Source organism: Vulpes vulpes, chromosome X (assembly GCF_048418805.1).
Source record: "Vulpes vulpes isolate BD-2025 chromosome X, VulVul3, whole genome shotgun sequence".
Lineage (NCBI taxonomy): Eukaryota > Metazoa > Chordata > Mammalia > Carnivora > Canidae > Vulpes > Vulpes vulpes.
The window spans coordinates 53742968-53760179 of NC_132796.1; the positions used below are offsets into that span (position 1 = coordinate 53742968).

Sequence of the window (17212 nt, forward strand, 5' to 3'; positions counted from 1 at the left end):
TGTACTACAAAGCTATGGTAATCAAAATATTATGGTTATGGCATAAAAACAGAACAATGAAATAGAATCAAGAACCCAGGAATAAACCCCTACATATAGGATCAACTAATATTTGATAGTAGAGCCAAAAATACTCAATGATAAAAAGATAGTCTCTTCAATAAATTGTATTATAAAAACTGGATAATAACATGCAGAAAAATGAAATTCAACTGTTATATTATCACTCAAACATTGACCTCAAGTAAATTAAAGTCTTGAACATAAGACATGAAACTGTAAAACTCCTAGAAGAAAAATTCTTGAAATTGGTCTTGGCAACAACTTTTTGGATATGACATCAAAAGCACAAGCAACAAAAGCAAAATTAATTAGTAGGACTACATCAAACTAAAATGCTTCTTCACAGCAAAAGAAACAATAAACAAGATGAAAAGTCAACCTATGGGGAGGGAAAATATATTTGCTAATTATGTATCTTATACATGTTTAATATCCAAAATATATTACAAACTCATACAGCTCAATAGCAAGAAACAAATCCAAAAAAAAAGAAACAAATCCATTTTAAAATGAGCAGAAGACTTTATTTTTTAAGATTTTATTTATTTATTCATCAGAGACACAGAAAGAGAGAGGCAGAGACATAGGTATAGGGAGAAGCAGGCTCCATGCAGGGTGCCCAAGTGGGACTTGATCCTGGAACTCGAGGATCATGCTCTGAGCCGAAGGCAGATGCTTAACCAGTGAGCCACCCAGGCATCCTGAGCAGAAGACTTTAATACACATTTTTCCAATGAAGACATACAAATGGACAACAGGTACATGAAAAGGTGATCAACATCATTAATCATCATGGACATACAAATCAAAACCACAATAAGTTGTTACCTAACACCTGTCAGAACAGCTATTATCAAAAAGGCAAGAGATAATAAATGTTGGGGAGGATGTGTAGGAAAAAGAACCATTGTGCACTGTAGGTGGGAATTTAAATTGGTACAGCCACTATGGGCAGTAGTATGAAAATTCCTCAAATAATTAAAAATAGAACTACCATATGATTCAACGTTTCTGGGTATAAATCCAAAAGAAATGAAAACAGGATTCAAAATGATATATGCACTCTCATGTTCACTGAGGCACTATTCACAACAGTTAAGATATGTAAACATTCTAAATATCTGTCAACAGATGAGTAAAGATGTGATATTTAATGGACTATTATTCAGCCATAAAAATGAGGAAATCCTACCATTTGCAACAACATGGGTGGACCTTTAAGGTATTTTGCTAAAAGAAAAAAAAGAATAAAAAGGTATTTTGCTGTGTGAAATAAGTCAGAGAGAGAAAGACAGTGTATTATATCACTTATTTGTGAAGTCTAAAAAAGCTGAATGCATACAGAGTAGAATGGTAGTTACCAGGGGTTGGGGGCTGAAAGAAATGGTGAGACGGTGGTTAAAAGTTACAAAGTTCCAGTTTCAAAATAAATAATGCCAGATCTAATGTACAACATGGTGACTATAGTTAACAATATTATATACTTTAAAGTTGTTAAGAAAGTAGATCTTAAATGATCGTACCACAAAAAAAGAAATGATAATTATGTGACAGGATGCTGGTGTTAGTTACCATTAGGATGGTAATCATTTTTCAATATATAAGTGTATCAAATCAACATGTTGTACACCTTAAAGTCACTGTTTCTTGTATTTCATTTAAATCTTAATTACATTTTTAAAAATAAAAAGATCACACCACTAAAATAACAGTAATGTTACAATTGTGTGCTAGTAATTTTAAACTAGCCATTATCAAAGTATTCTTTTTTAAAGTTTTATTTTTTTTAATTTAAATTCCAGTTAGTTAACACACACTGTAATATTAGCTTCAGGTGTACAATTTAGTGATACATCACTTACACACAACACCAAAATATATTTTAAAAAGGATTTTATTTATTTATTCATTCATGAAAGATACAGAGAGAGAGAGACAGAGAGACACAGGCAGAGGGAGAAGCAGGCTCCATGCAGGGAGCCCGACGTGGGACTCAATCCCAGGACTCCAGGATCACACCATGGGCCAAAGGCAGGTGCTCAACTGCTGAGCCACCCAGGCATCCCAACACCAAAATATTCTAATGAGCAATTAGGAACATGCTTGAGAAAAGTGAAAAAACAAAAGTACCTGCAAATAAATAAAAAGCCAAGTAAAGGGAAAAGAGAGAGAGAGGCAAACCAAGAAACAGACTCTTAACTACAGAGAACAAATTGATGGTTATCAGAGGTGAGGTGGGTGGGGGAGGAATGGGCAAAATAGATGGTGAAGATTGAGGACTGCATTTGTGTTGCACATTGGGGGTTGTATGGAAGTACTGAATCACTATATTGTACACCTAAAACTAATATAACCCTGTATTTAACTAGCTGGAATTAAAAGAAAATTTAAAAAAAGTATAGTTATAAGATATTAAAAACAACAAAACTGAAATTTAAGAACTGAAAAATATAACCAAAATTTAAAACACAATGGATAACTCAAGAGCATAGTGAATGAGACAGAGGAAAGCATATGTAAACTGGAAAATAAAGCAGTAGAAATTATCAATCTGAACAGTAAAGGGAAACAGACTTTTTAAAAGGAATAGATTCTCAGGGACCAATGAGACACTACACTTGTGTTACCAGAGTACTGGAAAGAGAGAAGAGAGAGCATGGGGCTGAAAAAGTCATCAAATTACAAAATGTCCATTAATTGGGGAAAATATCCAAACCTACAAATTCAAGAAGCTGATTAACACTTATGCGGGGCTTTGTTGAAGTCCACAACAAGACATATTAAACTTCCAATGACTAAAGGTAAATAAAGTTAAATAAAATCATAATAAAAATCTTAAAATCAATGAGCGAAATCTCTCCTTATCTATACAGGGAAAACAATTCCCTGTACATGAACACAATTTCTTATCAGAAACTATGGAAGCCACACCTAAGAAGTAGTATATTTTTCAAGTGCTAAAAAAAAATTCAATGCAGAAAACCTATATCCAGCTACTGTAGATTAAGGTCTGAGAGCTTATGACAAACCTTATGACTGGGATACTAACAGGTGGAATCTCTAAGAAAGGAAGGAGAGTGAAGGGGAGGATGTGATTGAGAGTGAAACACAAAATTCCCCTGCTGTTCAAGCCCTAATACAAAGGAAAGCAAAAGCACAGCAACAACCCCAACCAACAGTGCAGCCCTTAATTCAGGAATTGTTCATGATGAGAGAATATACTCCTACTTGGCTTATTGATATAGATGCCACACTCCATCAAAAGGCCAGGGAAAGGATCTAGGTGCAGCTATGGTTAGTGCAGCTATGGGATCCAGTGGTCAGGGCATGAGAAATGCAACAGCATTTCTCTGACAGGTCATGGAGCAGAGAAAATGAACATCATCACATATCCTTCCGGCAGTAACTGCATGGTGCTCAGGGGGTTTAAGGTACTTACTTCCTTATAGATTGGATTATTCTAGACTGCAGGGAGGCCTGGCCCAATAAGGGGAATCTCCCTGAGCACAATCTATAGAGGAGTTACAACAAATTCTTAGGGAGTTGAGAATGAAATAAGCAATCTGTGTCCCTGTCTTTAGAGGCCCTGATTGGGCCACATTTACTGCAGAAATGAAAGGCAAGATACTCCAGTCCACTTCAGCACCAGGTATAAGATACTGATATCCATGTTAGCCCAGTCATGAGACAAGACATTTATGGTGTTGGGCTGCTCACCTGGGGGAAACTCACAAGTTCCAGGAATGGGTATGGGCTATGGGAAAGACCTAAAACAGAAAGGGAACTTGGAAAGCCAATCAGCTGTAAAGCTGTCCAGTAAAAGTAACCCAAAAGCAAATTTGTTTTGACCTCCTTGCTACCAGAATCCGACATGAAAAGATAGATCAGCAACCCAACACTGTATTGATTAGCCTCTGGAAAGCCTGCTCCATCTGCCCCTACCATTCCCGGTGCCTCACCTGCTCCATCAGAGGTCTCGGATTACAGTCCTATTTTAGGTAGGTGCATCACATGCCCCAGATACAGGATGGAGACCAAAACTACCTCCAGATGAAGGCCATTGGAAGTGATGGAAGACCTCATATTAAGCTCACTACTCACTGGTCTCCAGAAATAAACAAACTGTGACAGCTCTGGTTGACACTGGATGGAAGCATACTTTAATACATGCCCACAGTACTTTCAACATCCTGATATAGCTGGTTAAAAAAAGCTAAATAGCTCTTGACAGATAACCATGGACTACCAAGAATTGAGCAATGGAGTGTCCGCACATCCATGTGGCTATGCCCAATATTGTCAGCATCTTAGATACATTGATCATGTTGCTAGGAATGTACCATGTTGTCCTGGACTTAGAAAAGCCTTTTTTTCAGGATACATCTGACCACAAGATCAATTTTCCTTCATGTAAGAGTGACAGTAGATCCTTCAGCTAATTCCCCAAGGCTACTGTACGTAACCACAATATGATGGTAGTTCGAGATTTCTCTCCATTCTCCTTCCCCACATCAGTAATATGGACCCATTGCATTAATGGTATAATGTTAACATGTGAAGACTTGCCTTTGCTGCAGGACACTGCAAACTTTGCTGGAACATCTACAAAGGAGAAAATGGACAGTAACCCACATAAAATTCAAAATTCAGGCATATCCATAAAGTTTTTGGGAGTTGTGTGGTTGGCTAATATATGCATTATCCTGAAGGTGTAATTAACAAGAAGCAAGCCTATACAACTTCTAAGAATGTAAAAGAGATGCAAGCTTTTATAAGGATTTTGAGGCTTTGAAGGACTTTTATTCCCTACTTGGCACAGTACCTCAATCCCTTATACCACTTGGTGAAGAAATGTCATGTGTAGGTATGAGGATTAGAGTAAAAATCCACCTTTGAGAATACAAAAATTCTAGTGAAGCCAATTAAAACTCTAGGCATCTCTCAAGCAGGGCTATCAATTGAGTCTGTGACTCCAGAAGGTATGGCTTTGGCACTGTGGCAGAGACAACAGAAGGAGAGTACCTCTAGGATTTTGGTCACAGCTCTGAAAGGGGACAGAAATTCAATGTATCCCCATAAAGCAACAGCTTTTCAAAAAAGATTTATTGATTTCTGGGGGGCCCTCTCTATCTCTTGGATCTGAATGCCTATTTCCTTCCCCAGATTAAGGAAGTTCTCAGCTATGATTTGTTCAAATTATTTTTGGTCCTCTCTCTCTCTGTCTCTTCTGGAATACCAATTAGACGTATATTCTTCCTTCTCAAGCTATGATTTATTTACCTACACCTTTCCTCATGGGCTCTTGTTTCTCTCTTTTTTCCTCAGTTTCCTTCCTTTCCATCAACTTTTCTATGTCACTCACTCTCTCTTCCACTTCATTAACCCTAGCAGTTAGAGCATTCAGTTTGGATAGCATCTCAGCTAAACTATTTTTAATTTTGGCCTGATTAGATCCCAATTCTGCAGTAACGAAGTCTCTAGAGTCCTTTATGCTTTTTTCCAGAGCCACCAATAAATCTATAATTGTCCTTCTGAATTGAATTTCTGACATTGTATTTAAATCCACATTGTGTAACTCTGTGGAAGAGAATATTGCTTCCAGTTCTTTATTTTGTGGTGAATTTTTCCTTCTAGTCATTTTGTCCAGAGTGGCTGTATGAACAAGCTGAGTCAAAAATATCAACCACGACCTAAGTAAAATACACCCCCAGATGATTCCAAAGAGGTCAGAGACCAGAAAATGAAAGAAAATGAACAGAACAAAATAAAACTAAAGGACAACTAAAGTAAAAAACAAATTTTACAACAAAGTAGTAAAAATAAAAAACAAAGAAGAAGAAAAGAAAAGAAAGAAAAGAAAAGAAAAGAAAAGAAAAGAAAAGAAAAGAAAAGAAAAAGGGGGGTGGGAAGGTAGTGGTGAGGAAGTGGTCATGGAGAGAGAATGTAGTCTCCCTGAGGGGACATAGAGGGCAATCCTCTTGGCTGAGTGTATTTTCTTCTGTATGTTAGAAGATGCTTAATCCCAAATTTATATAAACCAGCAATACTTACATAAAGACCCAACATCGACCACAAAAACATAAACAAGATAAAAGAAGGGAGCAGAATTAAAAGGAAAAGAGAATATAATCTCACAGAATGAACCAACATAGTGTTTCACTTGGTTCTAGGTGTATTTTGCTCATGTGTTAGAAGGCACTAACTCCCACCATTGTAAAACAAAATGAGACAGAGAAAGCAAAAAACTAAAAACAAAAACCGCTATCTCGTATATCTACCAAAATGAAACTGAATGCGTTGAAGGGAATCCAGAATTGAAAAATATATCTAAGACATGTAATTGTAGAAATATGAGTCAAAAAGGAAAAAACTTAAAAACAAAGAGTTGGTAAAATATTGACGTTAGGATGTGAAAAGTGAAAAAATATTGGAAATATTTAGCCTGATATAAAAATGAGTCATAATGAAAAAAAAGGACCCTCTAGTTCTATATACTATTTCCCTCAGTCCTGGAGCTTTCCAATACTGCTTGTTCAGTAAACTTCTTTTTCCCTTGTTCTTCCAGCAGTTCCTCTGGGGGAGGGGTCTGCTGCAGATTCTCAGGTGTCTGTGCCTGAGCAGAGATGCCCCACCCCTTGCCAGATGCTGGGCTCAGTATGAGCTATTTATCCTGTGAGGCCTTTGTTCCCTAGAGGACCCACTTCTCCCAGACACAAGGTAAAACAAATAGAAAAAAAAATGGTGGCGGCCAGATTTCTAGCTCTGGAGTCAAGCTTCCCACGAGTAACTAACTCCAGTCTCCCAGTCCGCACTGGCCCTGATGCTCCTGGGGGCAGACGCAGGTGAACTGACCTCCATGCAGTGGCAGGAGAGTTCCCACTTTCCTGTGCCCTCCTCGGTTCTGCCTGTCCCAGGGGGAATGGAGGATAGCCAGCTTTGTCTGCGTGATGCCCTTGGATCTGGGGCCCTCCACCAATGGAACTGCGCTTCCAGGACCACCTCTCCCGAAGGGAATGGAGGACAGCCACCTCTGTCCATTGCCAGGCTCTAGGGTAAAGGGCCCTCCAGAGCCAGTCCGCATATCTTGAAGGCTTCTCCCAAAGCTGTGGTGCTCCAGCCTGTTACTGAGATGGGACAGTGGTTTGCAGTGAGCTTTCTAAGGGGGAATTCTACCAAACAAAGAAGAAATAATACCTATTCTACTAAAACTGTTTCGAAGGATAAAAGGGAGGGAATATTTCCAAACTTTTTTTATGAGGCCAGCATTACCCCGATTCCCAAACCAGACAAAGCCCGACCAAAATGAATTATAGATCAACATCCCTAATAAACATGGATGTAAACACTCTCACCAAGATACTATCAAATAGGATCCAATGGCACATTTACATTAAGAAAATTGTTCACCAAGACCAAGTGGGATTTATCCCCACAATGCAAGGGTGGTTCAACACCTGTAGAATAAATAATGTGATAGATTACATCAATAAGAGAAAAAGCTAGAACCATATGATCCTCTCAATAGATGCAGAGGAAGCATTTGACAAAATACAGCATCCATTCCTGATCAAAACTCTTCAGAGTGTTGGCATAGAGAGAACATTTCTCAATATCCTAAAAGCCATTTATGAAAAGCCCACAGCAAATATTCTCAATGGGGAAACACTGAGAGCCTTTCCCCTAATCAAGAACATGACAGGGATGTCCACTCTCACCACTGCTATTCAACATAGTACTAGAAGTCCTAGCCTCAGCAATCAGAAAACAAAAAGAAATAAAAGACATTCAAATTGGCAAAGAAGAAGTCAAACTCTCCCTCTTCGCAGATGACATGATAGCGAACATAGAAAATCCAAAAGACTCCACCCCAAGATTGCTAAACTCATACAGCAAGTGGGCAGTGTGGCAGGATACAAAATCAATGCCCAGAAATCAGTGGTATTCCTATAGACTAAAAATGAGACTGAAGAAAGAGAAATTAAGGAATCAATCCCATTTACATTTGCCCCCAAAAGCACAAGATACCTAGGAATAAACCTAACCAAAGAGGTAAAGGATCTATACCCTAAAAACTACAGAACACTCCTGTAAGAAATTGAGGAAGTCTCAAAGAGATGGAAAAATATTACATGCTCATGGATTGGGAGAATTAATATTGTGAAAATATCCATGCTACCCAGGGCAATTTACACATTTAATGCAATCCCTATCAAAATACCATGGACTTTCTTCAGAGAGTTGGAACAAATCATCTTAAGATTTGTGTGGAATCAGAAAAGACCCCAAATAGCCATAGGAATATTGAAAAAGAAAATCAGAGCCAGGGGCATCACAATGGCCGATTTCAAACTGTATTACAAAGCTGTGATCATCAAGACAGTGTGGTACTGGCACAAAAACAGACACATAGATCAATGGAACAGAATAGAGAACCCATAAATGGGCCCTCAACTCTATGGGCAACTAATATGCGACAAAGCAGGGAAGACTATCCACTGGAAAAAAGACAGCCTCTTCAATAAATGGTGCTGGGAAAATTGGACATCCACATGCAGAAGAATGAAACTAGACCATTCTCTTACACCATACACAAAGATCAACTCAAAATGGATGAAAGATCTAAATGTGAGACAAGAATCCATCAAAATCCTAGAGGAGAGCACAGGCAACAACCTTCTTGAACTTTACCACAGTAACTTCTTGCAAGATACATCTATGAAGGCAAGGGAAACAAAAGCAAAAATAAACTATTGGGACTTCATCAAGATAAAAAGCTTCTACACAGCAAAAGAAACAGTCAACAAAAACTAAAAGACAACCTACAGAATGGGAGAAGATATTTGCAAATGACATATCAGATAAAGGGTTAGTATCCAAGATCTATAAAGAACTTATTAAACTCAACACCAAAGAAACAAACAATCCAATCATGAAATGGGCAAAAGACATGAACAGAAATCTCACAGAGGAAGACATACACATTGCCAACAAGCACATGAGAAAACGCTCTGCATCACTTGCCATCAGGGAAATACAAATCAAAACCACAATGAGATACCACCTCACACCAGTGAGAATGGGGAAAATTAACAAGGCAGGAAACAACAAATGTTGGAGAGGATGTGGAGAAAGAGGAACCCTCTTGCACTGTTGGTGGGAATGCAAACTAACTAGTACAGCCACTCTGGAAAGCAGTGTGGAGGTTGCTCAAGCTCTAAAAATAGAGCTAAATTATGACCCAGCAATTGCACTACTGGGTATCTACCTCAAAGATACTGATGTAGTGAAACACTGGGATACCTGCACCTCAATGTTCATAGCAGCAATGTCCACAATAGTCAAACTGTGGGAGGAGTCCTGATGTCCTTTGACAAATGAATGGACAAAGAAGAGATGTTATGTAAATACAATGGAGTATTACTCAGCCAGAGAAGAGACAATACCCACCATTTGCTTCAACATGGATGGACCTGGAAGGTATTATGTTGAGTGAAGTAAGTCAATCTAAGAAGGACAATCATCATATGGTTTCACTCATACGTGGAATATAGGAAATAGTGAAAGGGACCATAAGGGAAGGAGGGGAAACAGAAAGGGGAAAAATTAGAGAGGAAAACAAACCATGACAATCTCTTGACTCTAGGAAATAAACAGGGTTGCTGAAAGGGAGGCGGGTGGGGGGATGGGGTAACTGAATGATGGACATTAAAGAATGCATGTGATGTGATGAGTACTGGGTGTTATGTTATATGTTGGCAAATTGAATTGAATTTTAAAAAATAAATAAGAAGAGAAATTAAAATTATTTCTCTTTATAAAAGTTTTGTTTTTAAAAACAAAACAAAAACAAAAAACCAGAAGATTTATTTATTTATTTGAGGCAGGGAGGGGCAGACAGAGAGGGAGTGAGAATCCCAAGCAAACTCTGGACTGAACACAGAGCCTGACCCGGGGCTCAATCTCACGATCCCTGAGATTCCAACCCAGAGATCACAGCCTGAGCTGAAACAAGAGTCAAATGCTTAACCAAGTACACCACCCAGGCACCCCCATAGAACAACATCAGTGTATCTTGAACACCTTCAGGTAGAACCTCTCATAAAGGAACAGTATATTATAGTAAGAACTTCACTTCCTATCATGGGGTGGGTTGAGAATGTACCATCAACCCACCTCTGCCATGGCTCAAACTCCCACTTTGACTAAGTGGTGTGCTTTTCTGCAGCAAAAGAGCACCATGTTCACCAGCCCACTGTCTCTAGAAATGCAGGAGGTACTAGGCCCTGTAGACTAGATTTTCCAAATACCCTCACACATTCCTGTGGTGGCCCCTGCATCCTGTATAGAGGAGTTGGGGGATATTTCTGCTGATGCCTGGCATACAGATAGGTCTAGTCAGGGCATCTTCCACAGGAGCTGGAGTCACTATTCAACCCAACACTGACACCATCTGGATGGAAACAGGAAAAAACCGCAGTAGCCAGTGGGCTGAACTCAGAGCAGTTTGGCTAGTGATTGCTCATGAGCCCTGGCCATTAACCCTGACTGACAGTTGGGCTGATCAAAAAGGATTAAACCAATTTCTTGGATAATGCGAAGCTGAGGTGTGGATAATCATGAATAATCCCTTGTGGGGTTGTCTATGTGGAAAAGGTATTTGGGTTTGCCTGCAAGAGCCTAAGCAGTCCTCACCTTCTTCCATATCACATCGTATAAGGTATTGATACCTCTTAGCCCAGGTATAACTCCTAGCAACTAACCCTTCAGTACATACAGCAGATTGGGTGCATAGAGGAGTGGCCAGTCACCATAGTATCCAGGTTGAATGGCATATTGCCAAGAATGGTGGATTGCCCTCGAAATACAGTGATTTGGTTAGTGCAATAACAGCATTCCTGTATATTCTAAACAATGCCCATGGCAACTGCCAAAGGCCATCCACCAGAGCTCAACCAGTGAGAGACTGGCAAATTGATTATATTGGTCCCATCCCTCCAAGGGAGGGTTTGAAATATGCCTTTGTTTGTGTGGATACCACATCTGGCCTAACCCAAGCCTTCCCATCGATGTGTAAGCCAAGCTACTATCATTAGGGCATTAGAGAAACTGAGTACTATATAGAAATACAATCACATTTTAAGAGTCATTATATTCAAGCCTAGGCAAAAGAACATGACATTAATGGAGGTTACATCTCCTTTATAACCTGTAAGTAGCAGAGATAGTAGAAAGAAAAATGGAATAGTAAAGCAGCAGATTAAATAACTAACAGATAAAACCACCTTGGCCAGGTGAACTAAAATAAAGTATTACCCCAAGCTTTAATACATTTAAATGATCAACAAGCAGAGGTTGTTGCCCCATATGCCCAATTAGGGACCCCTGCCAAGACATCCACTATCAAAAAGGTATGGAAATCACAGTAAATAGTCATTGTCCCAACTCTCACCACAGATCAATGTTCTTTGTTGATGAGAACACCAAGCCCCATCATACCTGGGAAAGGCATTATCTACTGGGATATGGAATGGAATGACCTACTGGAATGCGTGATTACTTTACATCCCTGGGTGGGTGGGGGAACCACTCAACCACTCAACTTGGGATCCCATTGTCCTGCTGCAAGCCAGACCTATTGAAACACAGTATACTTGGAATGAAACACACGCCGTTGAAAGAGGGGGAAATTTAGAGGTCCTGATCTAGTATATCCTGCCGCCAGTCCATCTTCTCACACCTTGACCGTGCTGCTTCCCTCAGCCAATAAGTATGGTATGCACAACAAAGTCAAGTTCCTAAAGCTACCAACCTCCCTCTCTTTAAGGCCAGATGGGCATGTTCTGTTTTCCACTGGTACAATCATTTGGCTATCATCTCCTTTCCTTCCATTGGCCTGGAGGACATTATAGCATACATATAAGCCATTACTAAATTCACCCAACAAGCTTTAAATGATAGCCAGGACATTCAAATTGGCAAAGAAGAAGTCAAACTCTCCCTCTTTGCAGATGACATGATACTGTACATAGAAAACCCAAAAGACTCCACCCCAAGATTGCTAGAACTCATACAGCAATTTGGCAGCATGGCAGGATACAAAATCAATGCCCAGAAATCAGTGGCATTTCTATACACTAACAATGAGACTGAAGAAAGAGAAATTAAGAAGTCAATCCCATTTACATTTGCACCCAAAGGCATAAGAGACCTAGGAATAAACCAAAGAAGTATAGGATCTATACCCTAAAAACTACAGAACACTTCTGAAAGAAATTGAGGAAGACACAAAGAGATGGAAAAATATTCCATGCTCATGGACTGGAAGAATTAATATTGTGAAAATGTCAATGCTACCTAGGGCAATTTACACATTTAATGCAATCCCTATCAAAATACCATGGACTTTCTTCAGAGAGTTGGAACAAACCATCTTAAGATTTGTGTGGAATCAGAAAAGATCCCGAATAGCCAAGGGAATTTTAAAAAAGAAAACCATATCTGGGGGCATCACAATGCCAGATTTCAGGTTGTACTACAAAGCTGCGGTCATCAAGACAGTGTGGTACTGGCACAAAAACAGACACATAGATCAATGGAACAGAATAGAGAATCCATAAGTGGACCCTCAACTTTATGGTCAACTAATACTCGACAAAGGAGGAAAGACTATCCACTGGAAAAAGGACAGTCTCTTCAATAAATGGTGCTGGGTAAATTGGACAGCCACATGCAGAAGAATGAAACTGGACCATTCTCTTACACCATACACAGAGATAAACTCAAAATGGATGAAAGATCTAAATGTGAGACAAGATTCCATCAAAATCCTAGAGGAGAACACAGGCAACACCCTTTTTGAACTCGGCCACAGTAACTTCTTGCAAGATACATCCATAAAAGCAAGAGAAACAAAAGCAAAAATGAACTATTGGACTTCATCAAGATAAGAAGCTTCTGCACAGCAAAATAAATAGTCAACAAAAACTAAAAGACAACCTACAGAATGGGAGAAGATATTTGCAAATGACGTTTCAGATAAAGAGCTAGTATCCAAGATCTATAAAGAACTTATGAAACTCAACACCAAAGAAACAAACAATCCAATCATGAAATGGGCAAAATACATGAACAGAAATTTCACGGAGGAAGACATAGACATGGTCAACAAGTACATGAGAAAATGCTCTGCATCACTTGCCATCAGGGAAATATAAATCAAAACCACAATGAGATACCACCTCACACCAGTGAGAATGGGGAAAATTAACAAGGCAGGAAACTACAAATGTTGGAGAGGATGTGGAGAAAGGGGAACCCTCTTGCACTGTTGGTGGGAATGTGAACTGGTATAGCCACTCTGGAAAACTGTGTGGAGGTTCCTCAAAGAGTTAAAAATAGATCTGCCCTAGAACCCAGCAATTGCACTGCTGGGGATTTACCCCAAAGATACAGGTGCAGTGAAACGCCGGGACACCTGCACCCCGATGTTTATAGCAGCAATGTCCACAATAGCCAAACTGTGGAAGGAGCTTCAGTGTCCACTGAAAGATGAATGGATAAAGAAGATGTGGGTTTATGTATACAATGAAATATTACTCAGCCATTAGAAACGACAAATACCCACCATTTGCTTCGACGTGGATGGAACTGGAGGGTATTATGCTGAGTGAAGTAAGTCAATCGGAGAAGGCCAAACATTATATGGTCTCATTCATTTGGGGAATATAAAAAATAGTGAAAGGGAATAAAGGGGAAAGGAGAGAAAATGAATGGAAATATCAGAAAGGGAGCCAGAACATGAGAGACTCCTTACTCTGGGAAATGAACAAGGGGTGGTGGAAAGGGAGGTGGGTGGGGGGTGGGGGTGACTGGGTGACGGGCACTGATGGGGCACTTGATGGGATGAGCACTGGGTGTTATCCTATATGTTGACAAATTGAACTCCAATAAAATAAATAAAATAAAATGAAATAAAATAAAATAAGATAATAAAATAAATAATAAAATAAAATAAAATAAAATAAAATAAAATAAAATAAATTTAATTTAATTTAATTTAATTTAAAAATGCCACTTCCCAATATGGAATGGTCTACCTTTTTCTTTGATATCCCCTTACCCTCCAGGTACAGGGACCAGTCTACAAACCAACAGTTGGAGATTTCAATAGCCCTCTCTCAACAGTTGATAGAACAACTAGAAAGAAAATCAATGAGGATATAGAAATCAACAACAGTAATGGGCAGCCCGGGTGGCTCAGCGATTTAGCATCACCTTCAGCCCAAGGCATGATCCTGGGGATCTGGGATCAAGTCCCATGTCGAGCTCCCTGCATGGAGTCTGATTGTCCCTCTGCCTGTGTGTGTGTGTGTGTGTGTGTGTGTGTGTGTGTGTGTGTGTGTCTCATGAATAAATAAATAAAATCTTTAAAGAAACACAACAATATTGAATCAACATTTCCAGAATGCTTCAAACGATAGCAAAATGAATATTCTTTTCAAATGCCTACATAATATATGCCAAGATAGACTATATCCAAGGTCATAAATCAAACCTTAATAAATTGAAAGAAACCTACAGACTGTGTTTTCCAAATACAATGGAAGAAAACTAGAAATAAATAACAAAAACTTAAGAGGAAAAACTATAAATATTTGGAATCTGAAAAATATACTTCTAAATAATCAATGGGTCAAAAAGGAAGTCTCTGGAGAAATCAAAATATATTAAACAGCATAGAAAAAATACTCCATATTAAAATTCATGACACAAAGTTAAAGCAGTGATGAGGGAAATTCAAGAGCACTAAATGTTACATTATATGAGAAAAATAACAAATCAATAATCTAAATTTCCACCTCTAGAACCAAGAAAAAGAAAACCAACATAAATCAAAAGCATACAGAAAAAATTAAATAATAATAAAAACAGAAATCAATGCGACTGAAATCACAAAGCAAACAAAGAGTTCACTCTGAAAAATGTCAACAAAATTGACAAACCTCTAAAAACACTGACAAAGAAAAGAGAGAACACACAACTTACTGATACTAGAATGAAACAAGGGACTATCATTGCAGACTCTACAGATATCAAAATAATAAAGATATAATGCAAACAACACTGCACATAGGAATCTAAAAACGTAGATGAAATAGATCAATTCCTCAAAAAATACAAACCATAATTCACCCCAAATGAAACATTATTTGAATAGCTCTATAGGTTTCAACATAAATGAATTCATACTTTGAAATGCTCTCCAAAGGTCTCCAAGCTCAGATAGTTTCACTGGAGAATAATAGCAAGGGTTTAAAGAATTAAAACTAATTCTGCATGATCCCTCCTAGAAAACAGAAAAGGAGATAACACTTTTTAATTTATTTTACAAAGCTAGAATCCTGACAGTCAGACCAAACAGATGACAGAAAAAGAAAAGTATAAAATAATATCCCTATAAATATAAATATAAAAAATACTTAACAAAATATTAGCAAATAGAATTCAGTAATATATATAAAAAAATCATATATCATGACCAAGTTGGGTTAATTCCAAGGATGCAAGGCTGGTTAAATAAAAATCAATCAGGATGTCACGAACATGACCCAGTCTCCATTCCCCCAACAAAGATCAACAATTAGATAGCTATCCACAAACAAAAATAACTCTGAAATGGCTCAAGAGTCCACGTAAGAAGCTTCAGCAATCCAGTGAAACAAAAACCTGAACATAACTACATAAAAAGTGTGGAACAAAACCTTTGCATTACCTGCATCATCCCCTTTGCCATGCCAGTGGTGCTCAGCTCCAAGAGGAAACTCCCATTTGAAAGAGTACCCCTCGTTGGGAAAGGGAGAGTGGGGTGAGCAACCAGATTTCCCAGCCTTTCAGAGCACTACACAAAGAATCCATTTCATTTTCCCCCCACCCAGAGATTGGCAAAGCTGAGATGTATAGAGATGACCAGGAACAAAGAATGGCTCCAATATCAGTCACACAGCAGGAGTGACTGGTTACCAATGACCTACTTACTCTGCAGACAACCACAACAGTTTTTGCCACTAAAGAAAGCAACAGCCAGCACAGCAAATGTGGCCCCTTATAGATTTCACTTGTTTTTCTCCCACTGGTATTCAAGTTGATTGCTTTTTCTGGGACTGGATTTTGTCTTATATACTGTCACTGGCCTGCACTATTGGGCTGATCTGAGACCTGCATGCCCCTGGTTCAACCTCCATCACTGGCCTCCTTTGCCATGCACATACCCATGGGGAGAGAGTTTAGCCAAAGTATTGCATACCAACAGCCAGAACTCACCTGAGCCAGAACTCAGCCAGAATGCACCTGGTTTGGGGCCCAGATCTAGCCCTGTCTTCTGCTATTGGCTTGCACCAATGGGCTCACCTAAAGCTAGCCCTTCCAGCTGTGTACCTGTATGCCACCAGCCTGATCCCCATGACCAGTATCCACTGCCATGTACATGCCTGCAGAATGACCATGCATCCACAGGAAAGCATGTTGATGGCCAGGGCCCATGCAGCTTCTTGTAGGCCCAGATTTGGACTTATCTCCTGTCACTGGCCAGCACTATTGTGTTCACTTGCAACTATGCCTTCTAATTGTGCACCTGCATGCCCCTGATCTGACTCCCAATTGTCATTGTCAAAAATGTAGACCCCAATGGCCTGAACTAATGAGTCACACCCAGATCTGGAGCTACAAAACTCTCCTGCACTTAGTAATCTGCATCACTAGACCCATGACCACAGCACACATCAGTATGCCATCACCCACAGGTAAAGGTTTGTTCTTACTGAAATTAGTCCATAAGGCCTGGAAGAAGTAACTGCTTCTTCAAATTTGCAGACAACTATACAAGACTACAGGGATCAAGAAAAATCACAGAAACATGACAACACCAAAGAAACAAGGCAAGCTTTCAGGAACTAATCCCAAAGGAGTAGAGATATGTGAAGTGTCAGACAGATAATTCAAAACAATTGTTCTAAAGACTTGCAGAGAATTACAAGAGGATACATGTAAAAGAATTTTTAAAAGATTTCATTTATTTATTCATGAGAGACACACAGAGGCAAAGACATAGGCAGAAGGAGAAGCAGGCTCCCACGGGGAGCCTGATGTGGGA

General features: G+C 39.1%; 1 long non-coding RNA gene across 1 annotated transcript in view; it reads right to left on the reverse strand.

Moving 5' to 3' along the window:
- Positions 1-565: 565 nt before the first annotated feature.
- Positions 566-17212, reverse strand: part of LOC140596177 (uncharacterized) — a 44663-nt gene continuing 28016 nt past the window's right edge. The window contains exon 4 of the long non-coding RNA XR_011998196.1: positions 566-4665. This is a non-coding gene — a long non-coding RNA (uncharacterized lncRNA). The remainder of the gene's footprint in view (positions 4666-17212) is intronic.